Consider the following 10,362-nt stretch of genomic DNA (forward strand, 5'->3'; position numbering starts at 1 on the left):
CCAACGCCACCCCACCCCGGGAGACTGCCCGGCCCGCGAGGGCATGGACGTGGTCGATCGCGTCAAGCGTCGACCGGCCCTCGCGGAAACCGTATTAGCAGTCAGCCAACTGCATACTCCCGTCGGACAGGCCCCCCGACAGGCGGGCAGCGAGCACACGCTCGAAGAGCTTGCCCGCCTCGTCGAGGAGGCAGATCGGCCGATACGCGGAGGGCGAATCCGCGGGCTTTCCCTTTTTCGGAATAAGGACCAGCCGGGCCTGCTTCCAGGCCAGCGGAACCCGCCCCGACTCTAGGCAGCCGTCGAACAGCCGCCTGAGCCGGGGACCCAGGACGCGCAGCGCCAAAGCGAGAGCCCGCCCAGGGATGCCGTCGGGCCCGGGTGCCGTATTCCTGGCCACCATTCGCCCGACGCAGGACGTGGCCCATAGACTAATCTTCGTGTTACCCACGAAAACGCAAAACCGGGTCATACTGGGTGCCACTACATATGGCGTGTCATCGTGTGATCATCGGGGCCAGCGGACGCAAACATACCGATGCACGACATCGACGACTCCATTGAAACTATGGTCGCATGGGCTTTGGACGAGAAACGGTCGTTGCGACGCGAGTTCTCCAACTACCTTGCGCCCTTCTTTCAACTGGGTGGAGATTAACGCCCTCTTCGTCGAGCTTACTGCGCGCTGGCACCCCCATAGTTTTCGAGGAGCTTTGGGCCAGGCGGGAACTCATTACCTCGGCTTCCTGTTTCGACCCCGCGTTTCGAGCGATCCTCGTTTTCTCTTGGACCCGGGCCTATCCTTTCGAGAATGCGCGCTACTCTGCTGGGGGTAGTCTATCATTGGGTGGGGCCATTCTACCTATTTATCGGGAATGCCGAAGTGGAGTTGGACGTCGGGCAATCCACATCCCTCAGGACCTGCAGTACCAGCCTGCATGTTCGTCCCTCTACACCATGTATCAAAAGTTGAGAGTCCTATCTACCCCCTGTCATTCTACACCTGAGGTCAGGTTATTCGATCCTTGTCCTCAGTCAGTGTTCCGTATCACTGACTGGATTGGTTCCCTTTTTATTGCTACCGCCCCCCTCCCCCCTTCCCTTTTAGTCCCTAGCACTCCCCCCGTCCCTCTTGCCCCTACCTACCTCCTTTGGAGGTTCTGGCTAACTGAACGGGGGTTTGCAAAGTCCCCCCCCCCCCCCCCCCCGTGTAACTATCCCTCTCGGGCCCTGATCCGGATGAGGGCTCGCCAACGTCCATCCGTGTCAGGGTTACCGGCTTATACATGCTTCTACCTATCCCTTTTTTGTCGTTTCTATTCCTATTTCTAAATACGTTTGTTTTAAGTGCGGCAGGGGGGAGTATTCGGGTGAGGGATCCCCACAGCGTGTCTGATGATCAGACGCGACTTCCGTGGATGGGCCCCAGCCATCAAGGTTGCCAACCCGTCCTTGCTGCCACACTTTCCTACTCAGCGAGCCTACTCTACTGATGTTAGGCTGGATTGTTTTGTATTCCCCATGACTCTCAACCCCGAAAACATGGCGAATTCCTTACGTAGCTCGCGGTCACCACCTGCTCCAGGGGGACCAACTTGGATTCCCCCCTTTTCCCACTGGAAGGTTGTTTCTACAGTTTGGAAGGGTCACCACCCCTTCCACAGGGTCTTTGGATCCATCTGTGTGGTTCCGTGACCCCTTTTCATACAATGGTGGAGTTACCTTAACTGTGACCACGCCAGCATTACTGCCAACGTGCCATAACTGTTACTGCCGATGTTCCACCGACGTGCAGTGTTCTTTACTGTTGCCACGCCGATATTTCTATTGACGTGCCATAATTCTTCCTGCGGGCACGCCGATGTTCCACCGACGTGTCGTGTTATTCTAATGTTAGTCAATATTTCTATTGACATGCCATAATCCTTACTGCGGCCACGCCGATATTTCTATCGACGTGCCGTGTCACTTGCTTGACTTTTCCTTGTTAGATTTGGTGGCGGAGACTGATGAGGACACAGCCTAGGGGGCCCATGCGATTTCTGCTTTCTGGCTTTGTTGCCTGTCCGCGATCGCATGTTGGGCTCTCCCCTCTGTCAGCATGTCTGACAGTGCGTGTCCCTTGCCTCTCTCGCTGCCTTACTGTACTGTTCTTGCTATTCTGTTCCGTTCTAGTCCGTAATAATGAAGTGGTCCCAGTGGACAGCTGGTTGGTTCTGATGTCAATCAGCGGCCCCCCCAGGTTCACTTCATTACTACCTCCCTTGCTTTTCTGTTACTTCTTTCCTTTTTGTTGTTGGATGGTGTGAAAGGGGAGAAGGGAGCCCCAACCTCGCTCCCCTCTGTGATCCTCTGCCTCGGCGGGACTCCATTCGTTTCCCGTTTTCGGGTGTTTGCCATGGAGTCCCGTTTCCCGGTAGTTGTTTGGATCCCCATGGTTCCCCTTTCATTCTCTTACGTTGACATCGCTTAATCTCCATGGATTCACGTCTATAAGAAATTTTGTTATCTTTTTTGGTTCTAATAGTTTAACTTCATTGGGATTGATGATAAATTGTTTCAAGTGTCTACTTCTCTTCATCATCAATCTTGGACATTCACATAGGATGTGTGTCGTTGTTTCGGGTTCTTCTCCGCATTGGTTGCAGACATTTTCGAGGCATTTACCCATTATGTTTAGGTGCGCCTTTAGGGGGGCGTGTCCTGTCAGTATACATACTACATGTCTAGCGTCTTCTTTACTTAGGTTGAGTATCTGTCTAATGCTCTTGTTGTTGTTAGTTTCGGTGCCGAGCAGTGTCTTGGCTTGCTCGCACCCTTGTGTTTCTTCCCATTTTCTTTTCTTCATGGTGTTTCTTAGTTTCTCGATTTCTATCGTGTACGCTGTTTCTGGTAATGGGATAATTGGTTCTGGGCCTATAGGAGGTTCGTCTTAACTCTTGTTGGCTAGACTATCGGCTCTTTCGTTACCCATTATGACATTATGTCCCGGTACCTATTGGATTTTTACTTTATTGTTTCTAGCAAGTGTATTCAATCTTCTCCTGCATTCTTTGGTAATTCTTGATGTTATTTGCTTTGATAGTCGCTTGGGTGTCGGTGCATATGATTATTCTTCTGTTATTTGTACCGAGGTTGATCATTTCTTGCGTGCATTCTGAGATGGCTATTACTTCAGCTTGGTATACCGTCGCGTATTTCCCAAGTTGCTTGAAGCCTTCGCTATTCATTCCTTTCCTGCAGTACCAGCCTACGCCGGAAAGGTTGTCTTTTTTAAAGCCGTCGGTGTACCAAACTATGTCGTTTTCATTGTGTAGTTTGCGGTGTTCCATGTTTCTCGGCTGTCTATCTTTGTTTCATATCTTTTCTCGAAGATGTGTTCTGTAATTAATCTATCTTTCGGCATTAGGTACTGTAACGAATCGTTAGCCGCGACCCTCTCTTTCGCTCGCGCACCGCCGCGCGCCGTCTCCCTTCCCACGGTTGTTATCACCGTCCGCCACTAGTCGAAAGTCGCGCGCTGCGATTTCGCAGCGCGGCTCTCGCTAGCGAAAACGCGAACTCCTGTACATATATACCGCAGCCGTGCCGCTCGAGAGCCAGAGTTGCTCGAGCTGGCAGTACGGCAGTATTCGATAAGAATAAAACGCCGATATAAAATCTGCTAACTCGCACTCTCACTATTTTTACCGTTCCCGTCTTCCAACAGTCCCCCCTACGGAGTAGTGACGGCGGAATTGATGCGTTAGCACCTTTCCCAGTCACCCGCACTCTCCGCTTACCAAGACCCCTACGCCGTAACTTAGTTCACAAGACGGGGGGTATCCGATCGCCGGCAGACGTTACGCGTTTGTGGAACGTCTCCGAGCCACCACGATCTTCCAGCCTGGGGAAAAGCCATACAAGCGCCAGGCTTCAGCTTTCTCCCCCTGTTAGACGAAATATCCCCACCATTCCGCACCCGCCTACTCATTACGACTCTGGCGACCGACTGAGTCGGCACCCTGCTTGCGAAACTCCACCCGCCGGACTTTCCGTGACAAATGGTACATATCTTTTATGGTTTCATTACTATTCTGTTGTATAATTTGGCTGTTGCCTGTTCCTATATCTTCCCAATGACCCCAGCCATGCAGTCTCATGGCTGTCTTTATTGCCAATTCCTTGATTTTAATGTCTAGGGAGGAACTATGAGTTATACACTCCCCCTAACCCAGAGGGAGGTCCTTTCCGAGAGAGTGTGGCGTACGACCCCGGCCTAAGTATGGGGTCTCACGCGGAGGGAAGTATGCTCGGAGACGACGGCGAATGAGGCTAGCGCGACAAATAGTACACAGCCAACCGGTACACAGCCTAACGGTACACAGCCCAATATAGAGGCCCTACTCCGTGTGGTAGGCCACAGCGGGATCACGCTTAACAGCCAGCCGGAAAGAGGAGACGTGGAAGGGTGCTGGCAAGAGGATGGCGAGTCGCCTTCCCCTCCTGACGATGACTCCTTCTTTACAGGAGACGTTGATAGCTTTATAGATGAATTCTATTCAAGACTAGCATCCGAACCCCGGTCCTCGGAGGACGAAGGCGCGCAGGCAGTCTTGTGGGCCGCCGTAGCTGGATCGGTGCTGTTACCCCCGCGTGTCATCAACCGACACTTCCGCTCCCGATAGGAGAAAGAGATGGAGGGGTAAATCGCCGACAGTGGTACCAGTGGCCACGCACCGGACCAAAAAAGGGAGCAGAGGACGAGGGTTTTTAAGAATCGGAGCAAAACGGACAACACAACGGAGAGTAAATCAGCAGTTCCCGAGAATGACGCACCAAGGTCTGCACGCCCTAGGCCGGAAAAACACGCACTGCACGCCAGAGCGGCGAAATTCACTGCCATTATTCGGGATAATCCGTGGCAGATAATCGGCGCACTAGGCGCGGGGGTGACCTCACGCTCGTGGGCCACCGCTATAGCGAAGGCGCTCATTGCAGTAGGCTTGGGTCCTGCGACGGCCGCAGCGTGGAAGAAACGTTCCGGCAGGAGCGACAGGGAGGAGCAGGTCTCCATTTCCCGGAGCGTAAAGGCGCTTGTGGTATGTATATGGGCATACTAGGGCAGCATCTCGAGCGAAGATCAGACGCAGGAAAAAAAAATGGGCGCTTTAGACGTGGAGGAGATCGAGCGAACAGCGGAAGAGGACGAGGATTCGGTGGCCGCGAGGGGTTTTTCGAAGGTGATGATTTCCGGCCCAACGGCTGCTACCCTCAAAGCATCGAAAGATTGTCCATTCTGCGTGGTTGCACGCCTTCGTTGCTGTAACGCCCCACATACTGACTTCCCAACCAGGCTCAGAGACGATGCGCTTAGGACAGAAAAACTCAAGGATGGACCAGTTGAAGTGGGCTGGCTGCAGGCTGCAGCTGCTGCCCATAGCAGGGAGATGCATGCATCTAACGGCAACATCGACTTCCTAGGATCATCGAAAGCCGATCGTGCAGATATGGCAGAAGGCGACCGCGAACTGTTCTGGGGGGCAGCGACAATATACGGAGGCCGCACCCTGGGAGCATGAGGTTGGACGCACGCTTTCCTGGCACTGGGGCAGTTGGTCGAGGTCACCATGCCTCTTCCACAAACCTCCAGGTCGGGTCAAAAACCACGACCTAGCTGATATTCCCTTACACCAGGGTGGCGCTTCGGCGTCCTCCTGGGCGGGGAATTTCGGCGAAGTCGGCGGGCTGCGTCCGGTCAAGTCCTCTCACCGCACCTCCTCGTGGTGCTCCTGGGTTTCCGCTTCAGGAGTCGGCGCTCACTTGCGAGAACCGACTTGCTGGATGCGGAGGGCGAACGCGGTGAGCTGGCATCTGGCGGATCCTCTGTTGACGACATGGCAAATTTGGAGGCATGGGTACGGCGCCCACCCGCAGTGGGGTGCTTTGACAATGACCATGGACAACCGAGGATTAAGCGTTTACGGTGCAGAGGGCACCGGATCCCTCAGTACCGGCGCAGTGAGGAGTAGTCGACCAGGCTCTCCCGCGTCGTTATCTTACGACTGGGAGAACCCCGGGGTGGACCACCAGGCCCGCGGGTTCAGCAATGCGCCTGATGAAGAGACGTCTGTAGCGGGGACCTCCTCCGCTGCGGCGTTTTCCGGCGTCAGCGTGCGCGAGGACGTGATTCTCGCGCAGCCTGTCGTCCGGTTGGAGAGGGTGGAGGGGCGGGAGCTCCGCTCCGGCCGCCTCCTGGCGGCTGCAAACGCGTCCGACACCGACGCTGACTCCAACGGGTCAGTCAGCTCGGTGTGGTCGGCGCGCTCCCTGCAGTCGCCGCTAAGGAGGAAGCGAGGTCGACCCCCTACTGCTGGGGATTGTGTCGGCCTCGCCGACGCTAAGCGAAAGCCCAGCGAGAGGGAGCAGCGCCTGGCGATGGACGTCGCGGACCATTTAGTGTCCTCCGTCCGGATCTCCAGGCTCTGCAAGCCCCTCAAGGGCGAAGAGGAGCTGGCGGCGGAAATGCGCCACGCGCCGACCGCCGAACTGGGCTCTCGGATTTTCGAGAGCTCGGAGGCGGTCCTGAGGGTTGCGAAATGCTCCAACAACCTTCAGGGGCCGATGGTGCGCCAGCTGCGGATTGCAGCGGCCACCATCAGACACGCTGCCGTCGAACAGGCGAAGCGTGTCAAGACCTCGGCCCGGGAGGTGGAGCTGGAGCAGACGGTCGCCGAGCTCAGGGCCCACGTGACCGAGCTGGAAGCCCGGCTTGCGCGGGGCCCGGTCGCGCCTGCCGCGGTGCCGTCGGTGCCGCCGCCCGTCGATCCGGCGGTATCGGTGCCGGTGCCCCCTTCGCGGCCGAGTGCGTCCTCGACGGCGAGGTCGAGTCGGTCTGCTGCCTCGAGGCCTGCGCCCGCTGGTCCGTCGCGGAAGCCTGCGATGGGCGGCGCGACCCTCGCGCCGGGCGTGGACGTCGAGGGCCTCATCCGTCGCCTCTGCGGCGAGATGGAGGTGCGCCTCGCGGCGCGCCTGGAGGCGGTCTCGCTGGTGGCCGCCGCGAGGGGGCTCCGCAGCGGGTGCCGCGGGCCGCGCCACGCCCTCCTGCGGGTCCCTCCCAACCTGGCCCTTCGGCGGTGGGAAGCCGCCCCGGGACAGTCAGCGGGGAGCCCGCGAAAAAGAAGAGAAGCAGGAAGAGGAGCGGGAAGAAGCAAGCGGGTGGGGCGCCGCTGCCCACCCTGCTCCGGCCTTGCCGGGCCGAGACCGGCACCGTGCCGCGCCTGCCCCGGCTGCGTCCCGGGCGAGGCCTCCGCCCGCGCCTATCGCGCCCTCCCTGACCCGTCCGGCACCTGAGACATGGTCGAAGGTGCTCGGACGCGAGGAGAGGCGTGCAGGGGCGGCACGCTCTCGCTCTCGCGCGGTGCGGCCGGCTGGAGCTCCGGCCGGGCCGCGGGTTCGTCCGGCGCGTGCGCCGAAGAGGGCGGCGGTATCCCTCACCGTCGCCCCGGGCAGCGCCATGACCTATTCAGAGGTCATGGCAAAGGCGGTCGCTGGGGTGCGGTTACGGGATGTCGGGGTAACCGGCATCCGGTACCGCAAGGGGCAGACAGGGTCCTCCATTCTGGAGATCCCCGGCCCGGACTGCGCTGCCGAGGCGGACCGCCTGGCTGGTCGCCTGGCGGAGCTGTTCGCCAGCACGGACGTGAGGGTGTCCGGGCCGATTAAATCCGCCGAGGCGCGGGTTGGCGGCCTGGACGAATCCGTCACGGCCGACGGCGTGGCGGCGGCAGTTGCCGCGGTAACCGGGTGCCAGGTGGACGAGGTCCAAACCGACATCATCCGGCGTTCGGGCTGGGCACCGTCTGGCTCCGCTGCACGGCGGCTGCAATGAGGGCCCTCCTGGCGGCTGGCCGCCTGCTCGTCGGCTGGTCGTCCGGCCGAGTGGAGGCCTTGCCCGCGCGAGCCCTCCGATGCTTCAGGTGCCTGGAGCTCGGGCACGTGCGGCAGAAGTGCCCCCTCGAGGCGGACCGCGGGGACCGGTGCTACAGGTGCGCCGGTGCGGGCCACCGGGCACGAGAGTGCACGGCGCCCCTGCGCTGCCCGGTGTGTGCTGACCTAGGCAGGCCAACCGACCACCGGCTCGGGGCCAAAAAATGTGCCCCTCCACCGCCAAAGCAGGGGAGGAAGGCGCGCGTGACGACCCCTAGTTCGGGCGAATCTACGCCGGTCAATTGACCGGCGGCAGATGCGCCGGCTGAGGCGCTGCGGGCGAGATCGCCCGCTGCGATGGAAGGAGGATCCGGTCCGGGGGAGGCCATGGACATGGCCTATAGTTCATGCCCCCGGTCCGGATCCTCCAAGCCAACCTCAACCACTCGGCCAGGGCGCAGGACTTATTTGTCCACTGCCTGGCCGAGTTAGGTGTAGGGTTGGCGGTCGCCGCGGAGTCATACCGCGTCGCCAACCGCCCGAACTGGGTGGCCGACGCGTTGGGTTCCGTGGTGATAGTGGGCGGCGACACCGCGGCCTGGCCCTGATCGGGGTCTACGCCCCTCCGAGTGCCCCCCTCGCGGCGTTCGAGTGGCTGCTGGACGGGGTCCGGGACGCATTGTCCCGCTCTCCAGTAGCCCGAACGCTCGGGCTGGGCTACTTCAACGCCAAGTCCACGGCGTGGGGTGGCCCAGAAACGGTCGCGGGGGGTCGGGCAGTGCTGGAGTGGGTGGCGAGCGCGGACCTCCGGCTGCTTATCTGGGGGTCCGTGAGCACGTGCGTGCGGTGGCAGGGCGAGTCGATCGTCGACTTGTCGTGGGCGACGCCTGCCGCCACGCGTCTCGTGTCGGGATGGAGGGTAGCGGAGGAGGTGGAGTCCCTCAGTGACCACCTCTACATCCTTATGGATGTCTCCGCTGCCCCTCAGTACCATCCCGCTCGCTGACCCGCGCCGGGCCGACCGCCGCGGAAGCGCTTGGAGAAAGACGCCCTGATGGCGGCCGCCCTCGCCGCGTCCTGGCCGGGTGCCCCGGCTGGACCGGTTGCGTACGTCGATCGGGAAGCTGACTGGTTTCGGGAGTCATTGACGGCGGCGTGCGACGCCGCCATGCCCCGAGCCAGGAAGCTCCCGAAGCGGGCCGCTTACTGGTGGAGCGACGAGATTGGCGCGCTGCGTGCTACATGCAGCGCGGCGCGACGTCGCTTCACGAGGGCCCGCCGGAGACGGAACCGCGACCCGGCGAGGGAGGCAGAGCTGTACGAGGATTCGCCACTTCCGACACAATGTGTGCTGAGGAGCCGTTACAGGTGGATGCGCGCATGGAGAGGGGGGGTTTGGACCGTGTCGTGAGGGCCAGCTTTCTGCGCAAGGTCCTGAAGGGGTGGAATTTGGCAGCGGGACAACAGGACTGCGTTGCGTTCCTCCGGGTACACCCGGCCGCGGCTGCTTACTGGGCTGATGTCATCCACAACGTCACGGCGGCCGAGGGTACAACTATAACCTGGCTCGCCTGGGAGGTGTTCGGCGACGGGGTTGCCATGTCTTGGTAGGCCAACTGGCTGGCAGGAGCAGGCGGGATGACACTGACGAGTAGGAGGTCCCCGTCTACGTAGTGGAGGTATACAATAAATACAGAGTGGTCGGACTTCTGTATAGTACAGACGGGGCGGCCCAAGAACCCCCATTACATATATAACGATATCGTAGGATCATGGGCACACCATCACTTTGTGCAGCAGGGGTCGGGCGAGGACGACCCACAGATGGAGGCGCTCCTGTGCCGGTTGGACATGGAAGCACGAGATTGGGGCATTACGTATCAGGCACACCCCAGGTATGAGCGGTTGGATGGGGTAGCGTGGCGTGTCGACTACTCGCACGGCGGAATCAAGGCCAGGAAGATCGACTACTTCGAGCAGGATAGCGCTTCCACGAGACAGGACATTTGAGGGTGGGGGGGGTAATGTCTCGGATCAAGGGTTACCGTCAGGAGAGGATGAAGACAGTGGCTATCCCAAAGGGGGCTGGGAATACTGCAACAGGAAACATGTTCTCAGACGGAACAATACTGTACAGGGGGGCATCCGACAAACCGTGCGTCGGGGTACAGCAACACTACCTAGGCAGAAGCACGGGACTATCCCGATCATTGAGAAGATCGAGAAACGCGAAGACAGAGGGGGCAGTATCCACCTCCTCTGTTGCCAGCCTCAGCGAAGTAGAATTGGAGCAGGAGCTGGAAAGGCGGCGCCAGGCGAGGACCGCGTCGGAGAGAATCCGATACAACTTCTCGGATCCGGATGTCCCAGGTTTGGAGGGCAGGCTAGATCCGAGGGTGGGCGTAAAGAAGGGGGGAGACCATCCTCCCCTTTCAGAAGCCGAGGCCTCACGTG

This window comes from Hylaeus volcanicus, chromosome 4 (genome assembly GCF_026283585.1).
Source record: "Hylaeus volcanicus isolate JK05 chromosome 4, UHH_iyHylVolc1.0_haploid, whole genome shotgun sequence".
Classification (NCBI taxonomy): domain Eukaryota; kingdom Metazoa; phylum Arthropoda; class Insecta; order Hymenoptera; family Colletidae; genus Hylaeus; species Hylaeus volcanicus.